The sequence below is a fragment of the Mesoplodon mirus genome, assembly GCF_964341445.2.
Source record: "Mesoplodon mirus genome assembly, chromosome: 4".
NCBI classification, from domain to species: Eukaryota; Metazoa; Chordata; class Mammalia; order Artiodactyla; family Ziphiidae; genus Mesoplodon; species Mesoplodon mirus.
In genome coordinates this window covers 127762463-127789498 of record NC_138979.1, presented here as the reverse complement: position 1 = coordinate 127789498, position 27036 = coordinate 127762463, and the positions used below count along the sequence as shown (strand labels likewise).

The 27036-nt window shown below is 41.7% G+C and overlaps 1 protein-coding gene across 2 annotated transcripts in view; it reads right to left on the bottom strand.

Annotated features, from left to right (window-relative positions):
• Window positions 1–19944, bottom strand: part of LOC309802015 (uncharacterized protein) — a 225931-nt gene extending 205987 nt beyond the window's left edge. Inside the window, exon 1 of one of the 2 annotated variants that reach the window (XM_082617173.1) lies at window positions 19848–19944. The gene's annotated coding sequence lies outside the window, so the exon portion shown is untranslated. Of the gene's footprint in view, window positions 1–18968; window positions 19183–19847 lie in introns of those variants that run through there. The other variant, XM_082617174.1, reaches the window with a different exon arrangement.
• Window positions 19945–27036: the final 7092 nt, after the last annotated feature.

The following is a 27036-nucleotide window of genomic DNA, read 5'->3' as shown; positions in this document are numbered from 1 at the left end:
ATTTACTGTATTGTATCTAGGGACCATATGTATGTATGTATGAACTTAAATACATACACAAACACATTTACCCCTTCTAACATAAAGGGATTATACCCAAGATATAGTTCTGCAACTTGCTATTATCAATAAACAATAGATCCTGAAGCTCTTTCAATGCCTATGCATATAGATATGTCATTCTTCTAAGAGATGCATATAGTCAAATGTCACCTTGACCGAGGGTATCCCTGGCCATCCGTCCTATACAAAATAGCACCCCACCCACCTCTGTCATCCTCCTGCCTTTGCTTTATTTTCTTCTCAGCTTTTATCAACCCCAGACACGTATTTATTTGTTTACTGTCTCCCTCCACTAAAAGGTAACCTTTATGAGACAGGGCTTCCTTTTTTTACTGGTGTATTCCCAGCCCATAGAGCAGTGCTAGCACCTCTGAGGTGCTCAAAACATATGTTTTTTCAGTGAACACTGTTGAGATTACCCTTCAAAAAGACTTTATCGATTTACATAATCACAATAGTGTATGCGTGCCCACTGACCCACAGCCTCACTAACATTGCATATTATAGGACATTTAAATTTTTGTTAATCCAAGAGCTCATTTTAATCTACATTCCCTGAGAATCTGCTGAGTAAATTACCTGCTTAAATATGTTTTTTCAATGTTTCTGATGAACCTAGGGGCAGGACAAGAGTAAAGATGCAGATGTAGAGAATGGACTTGAGGACATGGGGAGGGGGAAGGGTAAGCTGGGACGAAGTGAGAGAGTGGCATGCACTTATATACACACTACCAAATGTAAAGTAGATAGCTAGTGGGAAGCAGCCACATAGCACAGGGAGATCAGCTCGGTGCTCTGTGACCACCTAGAGGGTGGGATAGGGAGGGTGGGAGGGAGAGGCAAGAGGGAGGGGATATGGGGATATATGTATACGTATAGCTGATTCACTTTGTTATACAGCAGAAACTAACACACCATTGTAAAGCAATTATACTCCAATAAAGATGCTAAAAAAATAATTAATAAATACGTTTTTTCTCTTTGGCAGTTGGATTTGATTTCTTCTTACCTACTTGTAGGAGCTCTTTATACCTGCTGGGCGCCAATCCTTCGTATTTTATGAGCTGAAAATATTTTGTCCTATTCTGGCACTTGTGTGCCACTGGTTAGGAATGGAAGCTTTGACTGGCTCCTCAGGGAGTCCCGCTACTGGGTGGAGACCAGAAGTCCTGTGGACTAAACATCATCGTGAACTGGCTTGTTCCAGATGACCTGGGCTTTCCAAAACCATTCGGTCAGCAGCTACCATTCACTGAACCCTACTCTGAATAAAAAAGATTCCCAAGATTGTGCCTCCTACAAAGCCTTGTCAGAGAGCACAGTGTTGAATCAGCTGCTGTCAGGCGCTCATCAGGTCAAGCTAAAACATTTAAGGAATATTGCTGGAGGACACACTGTCCATCTAGGCCTTTGTATATCCTATCCGGCCTAATTATCGGAGAGCTGAATTCTTGGCCTCTGCTCTCTTGGAGTCACACTAGCTGACCTCCACTTATCCAGCTAGCTGGTTAACAGATGTTCCTCATTCCCTCTGAAAATGCACCGAGGAAAGCCCAGGGCCAGCTGAATGCTAGCAGCTAGCAAATCCGAGCGTTTCTGCCTCCCCAGTTATTTGCTTGCCAAGACTCAGTTGTGTTTTTTCTCAAATCTATTTATACTATTTAATTGTGTTACTATAATTTATAATTTGGTTAAATATTATATAGAGTAATCAAAATGTGGATGAAAAGAGATTAGTTGTTTCTGTGAAAACTTAGTTGATTGCTTTGGATACTCTCAGTAAATTAGGTGCTAAAAATTGCTGTCACACTATATTTATATGAGACAACGGTAAAAAAAAAAAAAAGGGAAATTTCCAAAAATGTGGAAATTTAGAATCATTCCTCCTTCAGACTGGATAGTAAAGAAAAGGCCCAGGCTCTACATCAAAAGACAGCTCAATGACTGCACCTTTAGTTATAATAAAATGAATGTCACATGCATGAATTTTTTTATGATTCTCTGCTTTAATACACTTTTATAGTAGCTGATCCTACCCAAATTGTATTCTGCAGATGGCAGCGGCGGCAGCAGCGGTGGAAGCTTATTACAAATGCAGGACATCTGGCTGGCCCCAGACTTGCTGATTCAGGACCTACATTTTAACAAGTTCCTCAGGTGACTGAGCACGTTGCACTTTGAAAAGCACCAATCTACAGAATGTGTTCCCTCTGATTTCATAAGCGATATTAAAATAAATCTATGCAGTTGAGGAATTTTCTAGATATTACTCAGCCCATGTCAAAATGTCTTTTAAATTTGGTGGTAGAGAAAGTTTCTTCCTCACAGACAGTAGTAATTAAAATATCAATCTTAATTTCCTTTTCGTTTTGACCACAAGGAAATTCATGAGCAGAGTTTTTACTCTGCTATGTCATCTGTTCTCCTCTTCTTATTTTAATTGGTACTTCCCCTAGTGTGACAGCTGTTATTTATGCTTTGTTATTTCACTGCTTTATGTTTCTTGAAATTTATTTACTTTAGTGTCTTCCCTAACATCATTTACAGAGAAAAGTAGGGAGGTTAAGAGATAAACACTCCTCAGTCTAGCACTGTCAGTCTAGTCAGAATTTAATCTGACTCCTCCCATATCCCTGACCTCAGCTCCTGCTTCCGCCCACATGGACATCAACCTCTCTCCTTTACTCAAACATCCTTTTGCTTTTCTCCTGAACTCTTGATCTCTCAGAGTTCAGCCCAAATTATATCTCCTTTTTTTAAGGTTTTCTCTGGTCATTCTGGAGCAAAAGTCCTTTCCCCACTAAACTCCAAAAGCACTCTGTTGGTACCACCCCTCCAAATACAAATTCACATTTAGGCAAGTATTGAGTCCAACTGCGTACGTGGCTTGCAAGAGCACTTTGAGGGGAGGGAACATGTGTCATTTGGCTACCTGCTGCACAGTAAATGCTATATTAATGAATGAATAAATAAACGTGTAATGGTATGAATTAAGTACATATGATGAGAGTTTCATTTGGTTTAAATTCAAAAAAAGAAAATTTGGCACAGGTAGCCACCAACCTGGTCAGTAAAATAACACATTATTTTTACATTTTCTGCTTTACTCATCATTCGAAGAGAGTCATAACCCAGAATTTGGTTGGGGGTCTGAAAATTTTACTCAAAACATGTGAGATGACATGTATGATGTGAACTTTAAGTCAAGACAATGGGATGTTAGGATGTGTGGTAGGGTAGGTCAGATGTCCATGTACAATTTGGACGGGTGATAGAAAATATTTCCATCTTTACACAAACAACACTGCTCACCTGGGGCTTCTGAAACGACTTCTAAAGACTCACAGGCCTTTAGCCTTTTAAGGCCAAAAGCTCCCCACAGACTGTCTCACAAGGATCTGCAGGGGAACATGGTAACATTGACTTCGGTGGCTGAGAGATAGTGCAACACAGCAGCAGACAGACAGTCTGGCACACAGCCAGCCAAGAAAATGGAACATCTGTGTATGAGCAAAATACCACTGCCCTTGAGCTAAAGGCATGAACCTCTGGCAGGGAACATTAAAAGGCTCAGACTCCCTAAGCAGAGAACGAACTTCACTCCCGTGTAAGTGCAGGGGAATGGCTCATGCCACATTCACTCGCCTGGCACACAGCAGTAAATCAACGAAGCCAATTTTGTAATTAGGAGACACAGAGGACAATAAAGTTTACCAATTCTCTCACCTTCCATTGAGATCAGTACTGTCTGACAGAAACGTAAGGCAAGCTATGAATGTAATTTTAAATTTTCATAAAAAGGTTTAAAAGAAATAAGTGAAATTAATTTTAATAATATGCTAAAAGTAGTAATAATAAGCTATGTTTAACCCAATGTACATGAACTGTTAGCATTCCAATATGTAATCAATATTTAAAAAATTATTAATGAGACATTATATCCACTTCACATACTAGGTCTGTGAAATACACCATCTCATTTTGGACTAGCCACATTTGAAGTGCACAGTAGGCACCTGTGGCTAGTGGTTACGATATTGGACAGTGCAGACTTTAGATACTGAAAACACAAAAGTGGTAAAGTAAGCATCCATAAATAATGGGAAAGGTCCTGGCTTTGTAGACCAAGGCACCAAGCTACATTTCTACTCCTTGGCTTACTAGCTAGCTCTTGGCACAAGAGAGGCCACGTAACCTCTCTGAGCCTCTCCACATTAGGGAAATGTTGGTAAGTAATCTCTACCTTCAAGTTGTAGGGATGAATGTATGAAGAGTCCTTAGCAGGATATGGGCCCCATAGGACACTCAGTAAGTGACAATGGATATGATAATATATCCAGAGAGAAGGACTCCAGTGCTAGCTGTGAGAAATCCCTCTGAAGGGTGTTAAATCCTTGTGATTTTCCTGGTTTAAAATCACAGTAATAGGGCTTCCCTGGTGGCGCAGTGGTTGGGAGTCCGCCTGTCAATGCAGGGGACACTGGTTCATGCCCCGGCCCGGGAAGATCCCACATGCCGCGGAGCGGCTGGGCCCGTGACCCATGGCCACTGGGCCTGCGCGTCCGGAGCCTGTGCTCCGCAACGGGAGAGGCCACAATAGTGAGAGGCCCGCGTACCGCAAAAAAAAAAAAAAAAAAAAAAAAAAAAAAATCAAAGTAATAGAAGAGAAAGAGGACAGTTTCATTCTATTTTTTTCTAATTTTACAGTACGTTATTCCAATAGATTGTATTCCTTTTATGAAAATACACAGATTGGAGAAAACCACGTTTTGTTATCATCTTTAAATCAAGGAGTCAAAACATTTTGAATGTGCAACAAATCAATATTTAGAGAAGTTAGAAGATAAATACCTTTCACCAAGGAATGCTTCACCTCATACCCCCACTCACACAAAATGATTTCATGATCAAGAACTTTAAAAGAAAGTGGCTAGTGTCAAACAGCTAAGTAGATAACTGAAAATGTTTTCAGACTTCTGTAGTGACCTGGGGCCCAGGTCACTACAGAATTTAACATCTCATGTGCATAAGTGTCCCTTTCTCTTCTGTCACCAGTGGGTGTAGCTGGGGTCTTGGGAACCCAGTCTACATTTTTGCTGTATTAAAAAGTATTGATCATATTGGAAAATATCTCAGAAGAAAAGGAAATGAGATTAGGCATTCAGCAAGTAGGAAGTTGTTCTAGAAACAGAGTTGCTTTACATAGATTTTAATGGAAAAAAAAAAAAGACTGTCAAGAGACAAATTGTGAAGAGACAATTTCCTGGCCTTAAGCAAAAGGAGAATAGGATCAGTTAGGTAGGTGGAAGCAGGGCTTGGGAGATATAAGAATTCACAGTCTTCCAGAAAAATCTAAGGTCAAAATAATTACTAGAGAGACTAGGAAAGAAAATACATTATGATATAAAGACACAGGGTGCAGGGGGCAATGTCTCAAATCACTGTGCAGGAGGAAAAGGGATTGGTTTTTGATGGACAAGCAGAGCAACAAGGTAAGAGTATGAAACTAGAAGGGAGATACCAGAGTGACTTCCTGGAGTGCAAGAATAATTAGAAGACAAGAATAATTTATCCTTTCAGAACAGAACTACAACTTCAGAGATGCACCAGTAAGAAGCTGGGTCGAAGTCACTGCAGCCCTTAGAGAGGTCAGATGTGAACTGTGGCAAACCGCTTCCATGTGGAAGGAGAAAGAAGGGCTGGGGCACTCTGGAGGCTGAGGGGACAGAAAGATATCCCATGTGGTAGAAAGCAGAGAGCAATCTCACTTACGAAAAAATTCAGGACAGGATTCTTTTTAGGTTGACATTGTTAACTGTAATTATTAACCATCTTTTACATTCCCCCCTGCCTCCAACTTTCCATCCTTTACCTTTTCTTTTTTCCTTTATGGTTGCCATTGACAACAATTTAAGAAGAACCAGCTCTTGCCTCCTAAGAGTGAGGAAATTCTACAGAACCAACCTATCAAGTGGTTAGATTAGAAGGTACTGCTGGTGGGGAAAAGAGACATTTGGGGAAAATGTTTTTTATTTAGCAAATTTGAAAATAGTATTTCTATAAGAATGATTATTTCCCACGTGTTTTTTTTCTTTAGAAAGTTTCCAACTGACACAAATTTTCCAGAAGACTTGTAAAAGTTGTTAGCCAGGTTCGGAACAAGTTTCACCACATGGCTTCTTGAGGTCAAAAGCAGTAATGTGTGACTCTTACAAAGGAACTCCTCTTTCCTCATGTTGTTTGGCCACAGTTTTGTGCCCCTACAGCCTCACAGGATAAAGCCAAGATAAACTCTCCACATACTCTCACTCTGCCGTGGTTTACAATCTACACTTACTACACTGTCAAGCATTTCAAAATTGCTCTGGGTCTTGTTGGCAAGTTATTATCTACCAGGAAGTCTGGAATTAGTAGAGGAAGCATCACCTAAAGCAGTGGCTTTTAAACCTCTTTCTTACCTCAACCCACAGTACAAAATAATTTTTATATCGTGACCCTGCATACACATACACAAAATACACAAAAACATACATAAACTGAATCAAGAGAATCGTGAAACAATACTTTATTACCCTAGATGCACTCTGAAATTTCAATTCCAGCTCTATTTCATCCAAAAATAAATAAAACAAACTTGTTGCTGCCCACTATAACTGATCACTGTCCATTAATGGGTCCAAACCCTGTTTGAAAAACACTAACCTAAAGACTTTCCACAATCTGGCCCCATCTCCCTATCTTGTATGAGTTCCCATTTCTCCTAACATAGATTTTAAAGTAATATAACAGCTTTCTTTTATTGTGTACCTATAATGTGACTATGTGTATAATATCTCTATTACTAACAACCCTGTGACAAGAGTATTGATTTCCTCCCAATAGACAGATGAAGAAACTGAGCCTCAGAGAAGTTGATCAAGCAAGTAAGTGACTGAGCTAGAACTTGAACTAAATGGGTGTAACCCTGGAGCCCCTTCTTTTTCCACTGGAACACATTGGCCTCCAAGTGGGCATGACTCCTTATTGCCCCTCCACCCACTCTGCCTGGAGCCCACCCATGTTCATGCTGTTCCCCTAACTGGAAAGCCCTTCCAGCCTCTTCTTCTAGCAATTCACACATGCCTACTGGTATTTCTGGACCCAGCTCAAACCATGCTTTTTCCAAGAAACTACCCAGATGATGGCCCTCGTTCTCCTTCCTTTTCACTCTAGGAGGCAGGAAATCTCAGAGGTCAGAGCTGAAGCACAGGAACCAGACTGCCAGTTTTGATTGTTAGTTCAGCCGTATACAGTCTGGTGGTGGTGTTAAACTTCTGTGTCTCCATTTCCTCTTCTGAAAATGGAGATAATAATTGCTCCTACCCCAGAGGACTGTTCCCAGGATAAATAAATTAACAGACATAGACGAATTTGTACAGAAGCTGGTACATAGTAGGTGATTAATAAATGTTAGTATTCAGTTGTACCACAATGAAACTTCATCAGATCCAGTCCTATCCCTTAATGTTACCCAATATGTATGTAGCTTATTTCTTTGACTAGAATGTAAACTCTTCTTGGGCGGGACTGTATCACATTTATATTTATATAAGTACCCCAGAGTTACACAGTACCAGGCATGCCATATGCACTTAACAAATATCAGATTTAGGAATTACAAAACTGGCAATGCCAGATGAAGAACTTTTTTTTTTTTAGCAAAAGAACAGCTGAGGAGGACCTGCTAGCCTTCACTTTTCTGAAGGTAAATATTAGTTACCATTGGAGATGATTTTGTTTTGGGAAATTCCTCAGGATGGTTTTTAAGTCCCACACATAGAAGTGCTCTGAGGACATCTGTGGTGCAGATGCTACTCTGTGCTCTGTTTAGTGACTAAGCAGATATAAATTTCATAGATTATGTACTGAGGCTGATGTTATTTTAGTTCTTGAGCTTTTATTTCCACTTAAGTTTACTTAGTCTCTTCAAATTTAATGTTGTCATTCTAAATATGATTCTCTCTCTCTCACTTCCCTTTCTTTCCTCCTTCACCAGGACAGTCTAAGTTCCTAAGCCCAGCCACAGCAAGCATGGAGTGAGAAATAGGCCAATAAAGTCTGAAGATTTTTTTCCAGCTCTGGGCATTTAACGAGGCTGTGAACATGGCTCTCACAGGTTGGTCTGTTACACGCACCACTGCAGAAAATAGGACATTTTAAACTCACTCGATATAGCCTCTTTCTTTGTCCCTGGTTTTCTTTTTAAGCTCACCCAGTTTTATTCATTCTGCAAAAACCTCTGCCCCCCACAATAAGTACCTTGCAGTAAAGAAGAGACAGTTGGAGCAAAGGCAAAGACCTCCAGCCTGGCTGACTTTTGCCACCGGTTATAATGAAAACACAGTTTTTTTTCTTGAACACAGAACACAAAACAGCAAACACACACCAAACAAAGGCACAAAGAGAAATCTCACGGGAAATTCATCCGGAACATCTAAGGAAAATCACGTATTTTACTGTATTTGTTACCTTTTCCAGGAAGTGAAAGTGTGAGAGCCCTTAGACATCTGCCTTCAGGGAAAACATTTCCGTTCCACTAGAAATGCCCTTACTGATTTTGATGGCACCCAAACACTGGTCTCCCTTCTAGAACTTCACCTGGTAAACGCTGATCCTCAGGACGTGGTTCTGCACTCTTGCTCCCACATTTGGTGGTCTTGTTCAAGGAAGATTGGTGGGTGAAAAGGAAATACAGAGAGAAATGACAGCTCCCTGGAAGCGGCATTTTTTTTTTCTAGAAAGTGACTTGAATAGGCTTTAGCTGAGGGATAAATCTTCCCCAAACTCTACCTGCTCTATTGAGGGTTTGTACAAAGTTCTAGAAGAGCCTGGACACTCACTGGATGCTCAGAATTCTTGGTGTTACAACCTGTCATTGTATGATTTCACTACAGAATCCCTCAGTGTGTTATATGGCATGTGCTTATGTTGGCACAAATAGAAATGTATAAATCAGTGTACAATCAGCCAGGTCTGAGGATTTTACAGCCTCCTTTGGAATACTGGTAGCACACTAACATTGCAAAATCAGATTCTTGGCTTCAGCCCAAAGCAATAGGTGCTGGTGTGGTCAGGGTAGTGCTTTAGGACTCATGTTTATGTGAGTTTGGAGAAACTTCTTTTCAGAACCACATACCCACTTTGGTTTTTGTACTGAGACTTGTTCTCCCAGGCTCCTTGGGACACTTCTGAAGACCCCATGTTCTACCTCCAGCCACGAGCTCAAGTGATCAGTCAATAAGGCCCGCTGGAGCCCGGGCTTGACTGCTCATGGAGCTTATGACAAAGACAGACAGTAAGTACTGCAGAGCAGTGTTATTCATGTAAAATAAATAGTTCTGTTAAGAAATCTTAAGCGACTTCCGGGGAAGATGGCGGAAGACGAAGACGCGGAGATCACCTTCCTCCCCACAGATACACCAGAAATACAGCTACACGTGGAACAACTCCTACAGAACACCTACTGAACGCTGGCAGAAGACCTCAGACCTCCCAAAAGGCAAGAAACTACCCCACATACCTTGGTAGGGCAAAGCAGAGAGATTCCCGCACAGAGGATCGGTGCCGACCAGCACTCACCAGCCCGCGAGGCTTGTCTGCTCGCCCGCCGCGGGTGGCGGGGCTGGGAGCTGAGGCTCGGGCTTCGGTCAGAGCGCAGGGAGAGGACGGGGGCTGGCGGTGTGAGCACAGCCTGAAGGGGCTAATGCGCCACAGCTATCCGAGAGGGAGTCCGGGAAAAAGTCTGGACCTGCCGAAGAGGCAGGAGACTTTTTCTTCCCTCTTTGTTTCCTGGTGCGCGAGGAGAGGGGATTAAGAGCGCTGCTTAAAGGAGCTGCAGAGACGGGCGCGAGCCACGGCTGAAAGCGCAGAACCCAGAGACGGGCGTGGGACGCTGCGGCTGCTGCTGCCGCCGCCAAGAAACCTGTATGCGAGCGGAAGTCACTGTCCATGCCCCGCTTCCAGGGAGCCTGTGCAGTGCAGCCCGCCACTGCCGGGGTCCGGAGATCCAAGGACGGCTTCCCCGGAAATACGCACGGCGCGCCTTGGGCTGGTGCAACGTCACGCCGGCCTCTGACGCCGCAGGCTCGCCCCGCCTCCGAGCCCCTCCCTCCCCCCCGCGGCCTGAGTGAGCCAGAGTCTCCAAAGCGGCTGCTCCTTTAACGCTGTCCTGTCTGAGCGAAGAACAGACGCCCTCCGGGCGACCTACACGCAGAGGCGGGGCCAAATACAAAGCTGAGACCAGGGAGCTGTGAGAACAAAGAAGAGAAAGGGAAATCTCTCCCAGCAGCCTCAGAAGCAGCGGATTAAAGCTCCACAATCAACTTGATGTACCCTGCATCTGTGGAATACATGAATAGACAATGAATCATCCCAAATTGAGGAGCCAGGAGTCAGTGCTGTGCCTCTGAGGTGGGAGAGCCAACTTCAGGACACTGGTCCACAAGAGACCTCCCAGCTCCACATATCAAATGGGGAAAATCTTCCAGAGATCTCCATCTCAACACCAGCACCCAGCTTCACTCAACGACCAGAAAGCTACAGTGCTGGACACCCTATGCCAAACAACTAGCAAGACAGGAACACAACGCCACCCATTAGCAGAGAGGCTGCCTAAAATCATAAAAAGTCCACAGACACCCCAAAACACACCACCAGACATGGACCTGCCCACCAGAAAGACAAGGTCCAGCCTCATCCACCAGAACACAGGCACTAGTCCCCTCCACCAGGAAGCCTACACAACCCACTAAACCAACCTTAGCCACTGGGGACAGAAACCAAAAACAACGGGAACTACGAACCTGCAGCCTGCAAAAAGGAGACCCCAAACATAGTAAGATAAGCAAAATGAGAAGACAGAAAAACACACAGCAGGAGAAGGAGCAAGATAAAAACCCACCAGACCTAACAAATGAAGAGGAAATAGGCAGTCTACCTGAAAAAGAATTCAGAATAATGATAGTAAAGATGATCCAAAATCTTGGAAATAGAATAGACAAAATGCAAGAAACAGTTAACAAGGACCTAGAAGAACTAAAGATGAATCAAGCAACGATTAGAAACACAATAAATGAAATGAAAAATACTCTAGATGGGATCAATAGCAGAATAACTGAGGCAGAAGAACGGATAAGTGATGTGGAAGATAAAATAGTGGAAATAACTACTGCAGAGCAGAGGAAAGAAAAAAGAATGAAAAGAACTGAGGACAGTCTCAGAGACCTCTGGGACAACATTAAACGCACCAACATTCGAATTATAGAGGTCCCAGAAGAAGAAGAGAAAAAGAAAGGGACTGAGAAAATATTTGAAGAGATTATAGTTGAAAACTTCCCTAATATGGGAAAGGAAATAGTTAATCAAGTCCAGGAGGCACAGAGAGTCCCATACAGGATAAATCCAAGGAGAAATACGCCAAGACACATATTACTCAAACTGTCAAAAATTAAATACAAAGAAAACATATTAAAAGCAGCAAGGGAACAACAAATAACACACAAGGGAATCCCCATAAGGTTAACAGCTGATCTTTCAGCAGAAACTCTACAAGCCAGAAGGGACTGGCAGGACATATTTAAAGTGATGAAGGAGAAAAACCTGCAACCAAGATTACTCTACCCAGCAAGGATCTCATTCAGATTTGATGGAGGAATTAAAATGTTTACAGACAACCAAAAGCTGAGGGAGTTCAGCACCACCAAACCAGCTCTATTACAAATGCTAAAGGAACTTCTCTAGGCAGGAAACACAAGAGGAGGAAAAGACTTACAATAACAAACCCAAAACAATTAAGAAAATGGGGCTTCCCTGGTGGCGCAGTGGTTGGGAGTCCGCCTGCCGATGCAGGGGACACGGGTTCGTGCCCCGGTCCAGGAAGATCCCACATGCCATGGAGTGGCTGGGCCCGTGAGCCATGGCCACTGAGCCTGTGCGTCCGGAGCCTGTGCTCCGCGGCGGGAGAGGCCACAACAGAGAGAGGCCCGTGTACCGCAAAAAAAAAAAAAAAAACCAAACAAACAATTAAGAAAATGGGAATAGGAACATACATATTGATAATTACCTTAAATGTAAATGGATTGAATGCTCCCACCAAAAGACACAGATTGGCTGAATGGAAACAAAAACAAGATCCATACATATGCTGTCTACAAGAGACCCACTTCAGACCTGGGGACACATACAGACTGAAAGTAAGGGGATGGAAAAAGATATTCCATGCAAATGGAACTCAAAAGAAAGCTGAGGTAGCAATTCTCATATCAGACAAAATAGACTTTAAAATAAAGACTACTAGAAGAGACAAAGAAGGACACTACATAATGATCAAGGGATTGATCCAAGAAGAATATATATCAATTGTAAATATTTATGCACCCAACATAGGAGCACCTCAATACATAAGGCAAATACTAACAGCCATAAAAGGGGAAATCGACAGTAACACAATCACAGTAGGGGACTTTAACACCCCAATTTCACCAATGGACAGATCATCCAAAATGAAAATAAATAAGGAAACACAAGCTTTAAATGATACATTAAACAAGATGGACTTAATTGATATTTATAGGACATTCCATCCAAAAACAACAGAATACACATTTTTCTCAAGTGCTCATGGAACACTCTCCAGGATAGATCATATCTTGGGTCACAAATCAAGCCTTGGTAAATTTAAGAAAATTGAAATTGTATCAAGTATCTTTTCTGACCACAATGCTGTGAGACTAGATATCAATTACAGGAAAAGATCTGTAAAAAATACAAACACATGGAGGCTAAACAATACACTACTTAATAACAAAGTGAACACTGAAGAAATCAATGAGGAAATCAAAAAATACCTAGAAACAAATGACAGTAGAGACACGAGGACCCAAAACCTGTGGGATGCAGCAAAAGCAGTTCTAAGAGGGAAGTTTATAGGAATACAATCCCACCTTAAGAAACAGGAAACATCTCGAATAAACAACCTAACCTTGAACCTAAAGCAATTAGAGAAAGAAGAACAAAAACACCCCAAAGTTAGCAGAAGGAAAGAAATCATAAAAATCTGATCAGAAATAAATGAAAAAGAAATGAAGGAAACGATAGCAAAGATCAATAAAACTAAAAGCTGGTTCTTTGAGAAGATAAACAAAATTGATAAACCATTAGGCAGACTCATCAAGAGAAAAAGGGAGAAGACTCAAATCAATAGAATTAGAAATGAACAAGGAGAAGTAACAACTGACACTGAAGAAATACAAAAGATCATGAGAGATTACTACAAGCAACTCTATGCCAATAAAATGGACAACCTGGAAGAAATGGACAAATTCTTAGAAATACACAACCTGCCAAGACTGAAACAGGAAGAAACAGAAAATATGAACAGACCAATCACAAGCGCTGAAATTGAAACTGTGATAAAAAACCTTCCAACAAACAAAAGCCCAGGACCAGATGGCTTCACAGGCGAATTCTATCAAACATTTAGAGAAGAGCTAACACCTATCCTTCTCAAACTCTTCCAAAATATAGCAGAGGGAGGAACACTCCCAAACTCATTCTACAAGGCCACCATCACCTTGATACCAAAACCAGACAAGGATGTCACAAAGAAAGAAAACTACAGGCCAATATGACTGATGAACATAGATGCAAAAATCCTCAACAAAATACTAGCAAACAGAATCCAACAGCACATTAAAAGGATCATACACCATGATCAAATGGGGTTTATTCCAGGAATGCAAGGATTCTTCAATATACGCAAATCAATCAACATAATACACCATATTAACAAATTGAAGGAGAAAAACCGTATGATCATCTCATAGATGCAGAGAAAGCTTTTGACAAAATTCAAAACCCATTTATGATAAAAACCCTGCAGGAAGTAGGCATAGAGGGAACCCTCCTCAACACAGTAAAGGCCATATATGACAAACCCACAGCCACATCGTCCTCAATGGTGAAAAACTGAAAGCATTTCCACTAAGATCAGGAACAAGACAAGGTTGCCCACTCTCACCACTCTTATTCAACATAGTTTTGGAAGTGTTAGCCACAGCAATCAGAGAACAAAAGGAAATAAAAGGAATCCAAATCGGAAAAGAAGATGTAAAGCTGTCACTGTTTGCAGATGACATGATACTATACATAGAGAATCCTAAAGATGCTACCAGAAAACTACTAGAGCTAATCAATGAATTTGGTAAAGTAGCAGGATACAAAATTAATGCACAGAAATCTCTGGCATTCCTATATACTAATGATGAAAAATCTGAAAGTGAAATCAAGAAAACACTCCCATTTACCATTGCAACAAAAAGAATAAAATATCTAGGAATAAACCTACCTAAGGAGACAAAAGACCTGTATGCAGAAAATTATAAGACACTGATGAAAGAAATTAAAGATGATACAAATAGATGGAGAGATATACCATGTTCTTGGATTGGAAGAATCAACATTATGAAAATGACTCTACTACCCAAAGCAATCTACAGATTCAATGCAATCCCTATCAAACTACCACTGGCATTTTTCACAGAACTAGAACAAAAAATTTCACAATTTGTATGGAAACACAAAAGACCCCGAATAGCCAAAGCAATCTTGAGAACGAAAAACGCAGTTGGAGGAATCAGGCTCCCTAACTTCAGAGTACACTACAAAGCTACAGTAATCAAGACAGTATGGTACTGGCACAAAAACAGAAATATAGATCAATGGAACAGGATAGAAAGCCCAGAGATAAACCCACGCACATATGGTCACCTTATCTTTGATAAAGGAGGCAGGAATGTACAGTGGAGAAAGGACAGCCTCTTCAATAAGTGGTGCTGGGAAAACTGGACAGCTACATGTAAAAGTATGAGATTAGATCACTCCCTAACACCATACACAAAAATAAGCTCAAAATGGATTAAAGACCTAAGTGTAAAGCCAGAAACTATCAAACTCTTAGAGGAAAACATAGGCAGAACACTCTATGACATAAATCACAGCAAGATCCTTTTGGATCCATCTCCTAGAGAAATGGAAATAAAAACAAAAATAAACACATGGGACCTAATGAAACTTAAAAGCTTTTGCACAGCAAAGGAAACCATAAACAAGACCAAAAGACAACCCTCAGAATGGGAGAAAATATTTAAAAATGAAGCAACTGACAAAGGATTAATCTCCATGATTTATAAGCAGCTCATGCAGCTCAATAACAAAAAAACAAACAACCCAATCCAAAAATGGGCAGAAGACCTAAATAGACATTTCTCCACAGAAGATATACAGACTGCCAACAAACACATGAAAGAATGCTCAACATCTTTAATCATTAGAGAAATGCAAATCAAAACTACAATGAGATATCATCTCACACCAGTCAGAATGGCCATCATCAAGAAATCTAGAAACAATAAATGCTGGAGAGGGTGTGGAGAAAAGGGAACACTCTTGCACTGCTGGTGGGAATGTGAATTGGTACAGCCACTATGGAGAACAGTATGGAGGTTCCTTAAAAAACTACAAATAGAACTACCATATGACCCAGCAATCCCACTACTGGGCATATACCCTGAGAAAACCATAATTCAAAAAGAGTCATGTACCAAAATGTTCATAGCAGCCCTATTTACAATAGCCCGGAGATGGAAACAACCTAAGTGTCCATCATCAGATGAATGGGTAAAGAAGATGTGGCACATATATACAATGGAATATTGCTCAGCCATAAAAAGAAACGAAATTGAGCTATTTGTAATGAGGTGGGTAGACCTAGAGTCTGTCATACAGAGTGAAGTAAGTCAGAAAGAGAAAGACAAATACTGTACGCTAACACATATATATGGAATTTAAGAAGAAAAAAATGTCATGAAGAACCTAGGGGTAAGACAGGAATAAAGACACAGACCTACTAGAGAATGGACTTGAGGATATGGGGAGGGGGAAGGGTAAGCTGTGACAAAGGTAAAGAGAGGCATGGACATATATACACTACCAAACGTAAGGTAGATAGCTAGTGGGAAGCAGCCGCATAGCACAGGGAGATCAGCTCGGTGCTTTGTGACCGCCTGGAGGGGTGGGATAGGGAGGGTGGGAGGGAGACGCAAGAGGGAGGGGATATGGGAACATATGTATATGTATAACTGATTCATTTTGTTATAAAGCAGAAACTAACACACCATTGTTAAGCAATTTTGCTCCAATAAAGATGTAAAAAAAAAAGAAATCTTAAGCAATGAATTTCAATAAATAAATAGTTTTTCAATAACAGCAGAATACAGAACCAAAGAAAACAAAACTTCGGTGCAGAGTAAAATCTTTCTGACTCGTACCAACTTCATTTTCACTTCTCTTCCTCACAATCTCCACATAGTTATTTTAAAAGCAATTTCATTTCTACTAACAGGTTAACATATCTTTCTTCGATGCTGCTGAAAGCTATAGCATCAGAAAGGCCTACTAGTCAGTTTTCAGAGTTTCTAAATAATCCACGTGCTCCTTCTAGAATAGTATGAGTACTTCCTCCTGAAGTAAAACTTTGTTGAGCAACATCATACTTCTGAGATTCTTCTTGGCAAATCAGAATTCTCCCTTTGAACTTCCCTTTCCAGTAATTCTATCCAGGGATGAACTGACATCAGTGTCTGTTCTAAGCCTAAAGGAAGATATCCTTAACCTTTACACACCAGGGGCTTATTTTCAAAGAATAAGCATCATTTCATATGGAGTCAGAACACATCATGGGAAAAAAAACTTCAGGGAGACTAATCGAATCCTTCACTGAAGCTTTGGAGCAGGGGGCTGGCTGGCTAGGAGAGAAGAGGCAAGGACCTATTTCAGGGAGTTGACAGAAGGTGGGTAGGCAGAGCCTGTAGGCCTGTGCTGAGGGAGAGTGAGGACGGAGGAGACGTGGGTGTCCTCCCATCTCACTGGGTGCAGTGCGATATATCTGTCCTAGAACTTGGGGCTAAGCAGTTTACTCCCTGAGACAGTCACCACACTGAGATGAGGAGAAGGAACGAGTGAGAGAGTGCTGAGCCATCCCAAGGGCACAGAGCCTACACTCAACCCAAAGACGGGTCCTCCCCGCAGTGGTGCCATGGCCCAGAGATTCAGGGTCAGCTTCAGTCTGTATAAACAACAGCACGTTGGTGAGAACAGAAAGATCACATGACGTCATTCCCCTGAGTTTAACTCTCCAGTGTCTCCCATTGTTCTAATGATAAATCACCAACTAAGTTCCAGGAGCTTTTCAAGCTTGCAGATTGGGCCTCGACACACCTCGCAGGTCTCCTCTCGGGAGACTCTCCCTCTCCATTCTTTTTTTTTTTTTTTTTGCGGTACGCGGGCCTCTCACTGTTGTGGCCTCTCCCGTTGTGGAGCACAGGCTCCGGACGCGCAGGCCCGGTGGCCATGGCTCATGGGCCCAGCTGCTCCGCGGCATGTGGGATCCTCCCGGACCGGGGCACGAACCCGTGTCCCCTGCATCGGCAGGCGGACTCTCAACCACTGCGACACCAGGGAAGCCCTCCCTCTCCGTTCTTGTGCTGCGGCCACAGTCACCTTCTTGGTGCTGCCACGCTGTTCCTGCTCCTCTCAGAACCGTCTCTGTCTAAAATGCTCTTTCCCCCACTCCTCACCAATTCCGGTATCCTTTAAGTGTCATTTATTTCATGGAAGTCAACCGATCTGCCATCACCCTACACTTTCTCTTTTAGCACTTGATACAATTTTATTAAACCACAATTTGTTTAACAGCTGTCTTTTGACTTTGACTGGAAGATCAGTGAAAGTAGGAACCATATCTGCCATTAATTCTCAGCATCTAACACTCATAGTGGGTGCTTGGTAAACGTTTGCTGACTGAATGCCTGAGAATAAATGCCGTTGTGCAGGAGAACATGGGAGAGACTTCAGTTAATAACATGTTCTTTTTCTGGAATTCTGAACCCCCCCCCCAGATTAATGCTTCCTAAGTACCCTTTCAGTTATACACAGAGATTTTATAAATTATAAATAAAATAGATCTTTTAAGAACTTATAGAATAATTTTAGTCTATCTTCAAAGCCAAAATATGACATTTCTATTAATAACTGTGGGAAGAAAGAGGAAAATATGCAGAACGATTAAGATACTGTAGCACAATTCATGTGCTATGCCTTTTCACCATTTGATTTAATGGATTAATTTTAATTTAGTGAATTTTAAAATTTAGAATTCCAATTATGCTACTTTCTGTTCTCTGTTATTATAGGCAGTTGTTCTGGCATAAATGGAGCAGAAAAAAGTATCTGGGCAAGAATTGATTATTACCAGGTAACAGGACTGGAACAGGTATTAGAGTGATCAGAGATAATTACCAAGTAGGTAAGATTGATCTCAATTCTTTCCTGAAGTGTAGTTGAGTTTGATCTAGTGCTTCTCCAAATTTCGTGTGCACACAAATCACTTGGGGATCTAGCTAAACTGCAGATTCTTATTCAGTAAATGTGGGGTGAGGCCCAAGATTCTGCATTTCTAACAAGCTCCTAGGTAATGTCTACACTGTTAGTTCAAAGATCACAGTTTAAGAAGCAAGGAAAGGCCTAGAACAAACTGGACTGGTCAACACAGATTGGCACAGGTCAGAGGGCACATTAGTGCCGTGAAGGTAAGGATTTTCTTCACTTAGAGATAGAGGCCAAAGTGCTAAAGGTAACATATTTCATTAAGAGGCTGGTGGGACCCAGATCTAAAGGGTGAACAGTAAACACCAGCTGTCGCCAGCAGGGGGCAGCAGAGTTCAGGGTAAATTGCACAGGACTCCTCCCACCACCACCCCCAACAGGCCAAACACCCCTGAGGGTAATTATAATAAAGCTCAGAACAGTACCTGGGTAAGAGGGCAGTTGGAAAAGCAAGACACCAAGAAAATCTGCAGCATGGAGGGAGATGCTCACATAGGCCAGAATAAACTCGCAGGAGGGGACACTTTGCAGCAGTGGAAAGCACACCCGTCATGAGATCTGGAGACCCAAGATCCAGTTCAGACATGGAAACGGAGCAGTGCCTTTGGGCCAGCTCTCACGCCCCATCAGCCTTGATTTCCTCGGCAGGAAATGAGGAAAAAGTGCAAAGGGTGATCTCCAATGCGCGTTTCCAACCTTCACATCCTTTGACCCGGGCTTCTGGTTTTGGCTTTGAGAAAACTGACAGGATCCCTATCCTTTAGGCAACGGGTTGGGAGTCAGAGGGAGGCAGAGCCCACAGAGGGCCGGCTGCTCACTCTGCTGCGTGAGGCCCAACAGGGCGTGTGGATGGGCAGTGAAGCTGTTCGGTCTGCAAGCGGGGGCTCCGTGGCAGCTGTGGGGGGGGTTGTATTTGTTTTTAATCTGTTAAAGATTACACGCAAACTGGTTAAAAAGTAAATAGGCCTGAAAGGCTTATAACTGAAACAAGCCTCTCATCCCCCTTATCTTCCTCATCCTTTTCCTTGGAAGCAACGTCTTTGAATCCTTTCCGTTTCTTCTTCAATTTGCCTCCATATTTCCAAATAATATGTATAATATAATCCTACTACTTGATCAGTAGCTACTGGCTTTTTACTCCGGTGGATCAGGAATTAATTCAATCACACCATCTCTTCCCTTCATTATTCTCCAGATACCATTTTTCTCGTTTTTTGGATCATGTCTATATTTGTCACCAGCAAAGACCAGTAGCAATTCTTGGAAACTAAAAATAGAATCTGGGTAGTAAAACAAAGTCTAACCTTCTTCTTTTCCTTTGCGCTTCCTCTAATTTCACTTGTTCATAGGGGGCCTCGCAAAGAAGCTTCGCACCCAGCCCTTCAGACCAGAATTCCTAGTCCAAACAGCCGCAACTGAGACTTCAGCCCTGTGGACGGACCGTGCGCAGAATCCCCGCGCTCCACACTCAGTTCCAGATGGCGGCAGCGGGCCGTGTGCAGAGACGTTGCGCCTGCGCTGTGACCTGGAGCCTGAGGAGCACGCCCGCCCTGGACCCGGAAGCGTTCCGCTGCTGCCACCCCCACCCCCCCGCCCCGCCCCGCCCCGCCCCGCGCTGAGGAGAACTCAGTAAAGCAGCCCCGCCCACAGCCTATGGGTAGAGCATGTGTGCTCTAGAGCTCAGGACCCTCCATTCTCTGATCAAAGAATAAAGCTTTCCTTTGCTTCTGAACCAAACTTGGTCTCGTTCTGTCGGCTCCAGTGACACCAGGCAGAAGGACCCTTGTTGGGGCCCCGACTCAAAAGGGTTGGTAACATAGTCACTGTTTCTATTATTATGACTATGTAAATATTATTCAAGGAACATACTATGTTAAGGACAATAATATACTGTGATTATATTTAGCTTCTTATACAACCTTCTGTTTATTCTGAAATTAATAATTGTCTTATTTTTTTAGTTGCTTAGTTTACTTTGACCATCTGACTAAATTTTGCACACACCCCAGCACCTCTATAAAATGTCCCTTCCAAAGACAGTTTTCCACAAAGGAGAATTTGTCAGATTATTCTGTTTCACATTTTGGTGTTGGATCCTGCTTCCTGGATTCCTGTGTTTGGGGGATTTTTTGTTTTGTTTTGTTTTTTCCTCATTTTAGTGGAGCATATCCTCCAGTAACATCCAATACCCTTATGTCAATGCCTCTTTGGTTATTGTGGTTGTCTAAGGTACATTGTCTAGTAGATTCCTCAGGAAGAACTCACGGAACCAATGCTTCCTGAGTTTTGGCATGGTCATGACAGTGGGTCTGAATGCTGTATTTTGTTTGGCTGGTTATGAACTCCTTAGCTTACATTTTCCTTCCTTGAGTATCCTAATTATGTTATTCCATTGTTTTCTGGCATAACACATTGCTCTCGAATGGTCTGATAAAAATTGATTTTCTTTACCTAACACATGAATTGTCTTTTAACCTGGATACCCTGAAGATTTTTTCCTTTTATCTCTTTCAAGTCCCATATGTTTACTAGACTATGTATCGAGGTTGGCCTTTTGGGGGTCAGTTTTCCCAAGTTTTCTCTTTTAATCTGAGGCTTGAAATCATCTTTGATTTCAGGAAAGTTTTCTTGAATTATAAACTTTAACATTTGTTGTACTGCAGTTATTTGGTTTTCTTCTTTGAGGATTCCTGCCATATGTACACTGGATCTTCTCTGCTAATCCTTCTATCACTTACTCTCAAATTCTGTTTCTTCAGTTCTGCTTGATTTTTAAAAGTTTTCCTTTTCCCCTCTTCTATTTCTCTAAGGCAATATCCATTGCATTTATTTTCTTTTGTTTTCCTCCTTGTTTCTTCATTTCTAAAATTTTTTTTTATTTTTACTTTTGTGAATTCTGTTGTTTCGCATTTAAATGTCCCTTTCTCCAGTATCTCCTGAGTCTTCCTAATTCTGATTTCTGTTGTTCTCTCATAATTTCTATCAATTTCTTTTAGCTTGTTTTGAAATATTAGTTTACAATTGTCATCTGCTTTGTGGGAATATCTTTCTAGAATCTTTCATTGAATGGGGATGTTATTCTACTTCTTAATTCTTTTTTGAATAACTCTGTATTGATTCACTCACAATCCTTTTCTGTTGCTCATTTTTCAGACAGAGGGGTTTTACTATACTTTTAGGAAGGAGGGGCGAGTGCATAGCTTTTCTAGTTTCATAGCACTAGGATTCCCTCTTGTGTTGTTTTTGAAGAGATAAATATTTACATGGCCTTGAGCTTTCTGAGACGTGCCTTCTGTTACCCTCTCCCCTCTTCATCAGAACTTCTCATTCCTTTTCCATCATTATTTCTATTCTCAATTGGATTCTACTTCCAGCAGTTTCTCCTCAGTGCAGATCTTTGCCTGCACTAAGGAAGGAGCTTTTGGTTTTTTGTTTCTAGAGTTGGCAGTACCCAGATTACCCCAAGTTCTCTCTCATTAACTGTAGTCTCCAGCTCTAGTCACGGATTTAACTCAGATTTGGGTATGGAAACTCTAAACACTGTGGTCTTTTGACCACATCTCACTGTAAGCCAGAAAGTGTGTGCTGGTTCCACATTGCTTGTACTACATTCCACTCCCAGGGTTTCCTGAGTATGTGTCACTTTCAGAGGCAAAGTCTGAAAGGATTTGGGGAAAGTGACAATAGCATAATTTAGGAAACTCCTTCAATCCCTCTCCATATAAGAACTGACAGAGCAACTATTAACCTTGAGTTTTTGTTTTTCCAGTATTATTTTTTAAATTGGCTACTTACTGGATCCATGATTTTGGGTTTTCTCTCCTAGTTGTTCTGTCCGAGACCTGAGTTTGAGGTGAGCCTGTGATCTCGGGCTTACACAATCCACTCTTTCATCATTTGTAAATAGGATCAAGAATAATACCAGAGTTATCAGGATAAGATGAGATGATGTGGAAGTTGAAACTTATGAAATTGCCTATGATTTAACCTGACATGTAAAAAAATTATGAACTGTAAAATGATATGCCATCGTTAGTTATTTCAAAATAGATTTATGTAATATGTGAAAACCTATAACTTTATGTTTAAGCACATTGTTAGCACCTAATATGCTTTTTTTTTCTTTTCATTTTTTTTTTTTCTGTCTCTTCCCAACGGAATATTGCTTCATAAAGAGTAAAGATTTTTATCTGGTTTCTTCAGTGCCATATCCTCACTACAGAGTTTGGTGCCTGGCACCTCATAGGCACTCCATAAATACTTGATGAATGAATGAATGAATTGTGCTAACTTTGCCTTAAAGCATATTGTGAAGGATAAAATGAATGGGCAAAAAATAAATTATTATTAGGCCGTTGTTGAATTGGGCCTGTGTAACATGCTCTGACAAACTTTTCCTTCCGCATCTCCGTTTGCTTTGCATTCTTGCCAAAAAATAACATTGGTCCTTGCTGTGGAGCACGGACGAGGCAACACCCAGGGCAGCGCCAGAAAGGGCTACTGCTCCCAGCCTCCATCCTCCCATCCAAAATACAAAAAGCCTGAAACAATGTGGAGAATAGCTGGACTGAGAACAAGGGACAGCTCTGTCCCTCTCTCGCTGGCGTTTATGCAAGGAAGGCTGGCAGTTTGTTTTTAAGTAAATAGACTTGCTTTAATGGAGCAATCTGTCAAAATAAGCCGGGCTGCTTAGAGGGGGCTGAAAAGGTGCAGCACCGCTTCCGTCTCCCATGGGAGCTATTTATTTGAGGAGGATGACAAATGAGAGGCAGAATCCTGCGGTAATGACACTCAAAGCAAGAAAAATAATAGCGTGTGGCTTAGAATGGGCTCATCTTCACTCGATGTATAGATGCGTTTTGTGTGTTTAAAGAGCCAGCCCTTTTCATTTGCATCTCAAACACACCCTCCAGGAGCAGACAACGCAGAGGCATTACCGGGCAGCTAGCTTCTGGTTTGAGGGTTTTGTGAGAACAGGGGAGGTAACAAAGACCAGATTAATGAGCAAAAGTTTAGTCTCTACAGGTTTTCTGCCTCTTTACTAATGGAGGGGTGACAAAACCACTAATTTGCTTCATCGCCACACAGTGTACTTAATAAATAACATGTTTACATCGTGAGATATATGGGGTTGGACACGGTGCAGAGGGGCGTGGAGGGAAGAAATTACCAAATACTCACATGAAGACTCATATTTTGGACTTTACTCAAAATATTCGCTGCTTGTGAAATGACACAATGAAAGGGCCAGGTGTAGTTTAACCCTTTTAGTTTGTGCCAGAACCTTGAATTCTTTGGAAAGAAGAAAAGGATTTATTGTAAACTGCAAACGCTTTAATCAAGTGGCTTTCTTCACATACCATGAAAGCATTTTGAAACATTCAAGTAAAAAAAAAAAAATCCCTATTTTCTGAATATATAACTTCTTAAACACCAAGGACGGGGCCAGACCAAGTCCCATCAAGTAACAAGGCACAATAAGAAGCTTAAAATAGGTAAGGATTAAGTTACATTTGTATGAATAAGCTCATTTTTGTTGTTCTGGTCTCAATCCTTAAATGATCCTATCGTGTGCATGGAAGGTGTCTCCTCATTAAATGGTACATTAATATTCTCAGTGTGGGTCCCAGTGAGACCCAAAGTGTCCCCAGGGCTCACCAACCTTTGGAAATAACTACATCAATAGCAATAATTCCTAGTTTGCTTGCCCAATGTCCCCACCTGGAGGGCCCTCCCCTCACCCCAGCCAGGTGCTCCTGAGATGCCCTGGACGTGTCTCACGTGCAGGTGAGAAGTCTGCACCTGCTCCCTTCACGTGAGTACAGGTGCTGTCCCACTACTGGCACGTTCTGAGGGGAAGCCATTCTCAAATGCCGTTCTTGTCCCAGGGCTATCCCCAGTCTCCCAGATCTGCAAGACACACCAGCTGCCAAAAGATGCACATCCCCTTCGGGCCTCTCAGAGCCACTCATGCCAGCTCCATGTCCGACTTTGTTTCTTGGGCCTTGAAACAGACTGACTTGTGCCCCACATTTCACAAAATCTTTCATGAAATCACCTTCATAGCTTCTACCTTCTGCCTCACTCTCCACCTGTCTCAGATATAGACCAAGGCCCTGGAAATGGAATAAATACCCCTCCACCATCACCCAAAGGAGCACAGGTGTCCTCCTTCCAAGAAATATTAACATCCCCTATGCAAATTAACTTCTTCAGGGCCTTCCCTCCCATTTGACAAACGTGTCAAGATACACTTGAACCTTAATAGGAGAGTGTCTAATCCTGCCTCTGTCTCTCACACTCAGGCACCAGGTCCTATAAATGAATTTTTCCTTTGTAAAACTTCACTCTGACCTTCCTTTCCTTCTCATCTGCCACCATCTTCATTCAAGCTTCTTATTTCTTTACTCCCGGCTGACCTCAAAAGTTCACTAATCGGAATCACTTTGCTAATTCAACCTAAAAGCCGCTTCCAAAACAAAAATCCTTAGACTCTGTCTTGAGAACATATACTTCTTGCTGTAGTTTCTGACTTTCCACTGGCCGTATGAATCAGGTCTGTTACAGAAAGAGTGCTAGCCTTGGAATCAGTTACCATGGGTTCAAATCTTAGCTCTACACTTGAATAACTTTTGTAACTTTAATTGCTTAAAGCCTAAATGTCATCATCTGTAAAATGTGATATTAATATCTGCTTCATAGGGTTATTGTAAGGAAAAATTAAATAATGAATGTAAAGTGTTTTTTTAATGTGAAAATACAAATGTGAAGAATAATGTTATGAAAATTCAAGCACTTCCCCTTGGAACTAAAGTCCTCCATAAGCTGGCCACCACCCGCTTTTTCAAAATTTTCTCCAATTAATCCCATTTCCAGCCCTCCTTCCAGGACTTATCAATCTGTTTCTTGCCCTTCAAACATGTGTTTCACTTCCAAATAATGCTACTTGTTATAACAGATAAACCAAATGTCAGTGGCTCAGTACAAGAGAAGTTTATTGCTTGCTCACTTAAAATCCAAAACAGGTATTCCTACTTGGCAGGTGGTTCCCCTCCAAGTGATGATTCGGGGATTCAGGATCCTTCAATCTTGTGGCCCTACCATCCTGAACACGTGGTTTCCAGGGTCACTCCAAAAGGAGAGAGACCAGGGAGACTCACACAGGGAGCTTATTATGGGTCAGGCCTGGAGGAGGCACATAGCAGAGCTGAGTCACATAACAGCATCTAATATAATCACACAGGGTGTCCAGAAATGGAAGGACACAGGTTTGGTGAACAGCTGGCTACTCTGTGCTACCACCACAGACATACGTATTTCCCAGACTGTATTCCCCAGATACATCCTTCAAAAACCAGCTCAGGCCTCGCTTAATTCATGAAGTCCTTTTGGAGCAATCTGGATGATGATCTTATTCTCTGAACTCAAACTCCTAGCATACATTGATTATGCCAGCCTTTGACTCATTTGCCTCTTTTTTGTTAAATCACATAAACTTATATCAAGTCTCTTTCTTCTTAAACTCGGAGACATTTAAATCTGATAGTGCCCTCCTTGATGAAACATTTCCTACATCCATCAACATCCATCATTTCAGACCTTCTCCTGCCTCCTGTGAGCTCTAGTCATGGTTCAGTGCTTTTTTCCACTGAATAACTGTGAGAGTCCCCCAAAGAATGATTCTTCTGGTGAAAGTGGCTGGGAGGCTGCAGTCAGGCCCCAAACCTCAGCCTCAAATCCAGAAGGCATTGGCTGGGGAAAAAGCTGACTTCAGCTCAGAGATCTTCCAAAGTTTCTAAAGCCTCTTCAGCTGGTAAGTAGAGTTTTTCGATGTTAACAATTCAGACAAAAAAAACAAAACAAAAACAAAAACAAAAACATGATAGAGTAGAATTTATACTTGTTTTTAGCCAAGAATCCATGGTAAGAATTGGGTTGTACTGGCTATAGAGATGTAGTAATAATAGGAGTTAAGTATTTAAGTGACATTGGGAATAGTAGAAGATGAAAAAATGTCTCTGTTCACTTTTTATAGTGTTCATCAGGCAGACATAGTCAGGCATGTAATCCATTTTCTCCCTCGAGACGGCAACATGTGTTCTGTTCACTCCTGTCTGTTCTTCATTGCTTTGGGGAACAAATAAGACTCTATGAGATGAAAATATGGGTATAATTTGGAGATGGAAGAAAATTAAGAAGCTGGATTCAACAGTAATTGCTTACAGAAATTTAAAATATGAAAACAATTTACCAGGATTCCAAAAACCCATTGCAATTTTAAGATGACTTTCAATTCCCTCTCCTCTCCTCCTCAGATGCCTGGCTCTCACAGGACAGTTTGGACATCACTAGATTCTGAAACCTCTAGAGAAGCCCAAAAGGTAGAGAGTGATCACTGCTCTCCAACCGCTTCAGCAGCACAGTGTGAAGCCTGCATGCTCTGGGCAGAGAAGCTGGCTCAGTCCATCGTTTTGCACAGACACAAACCTCGCT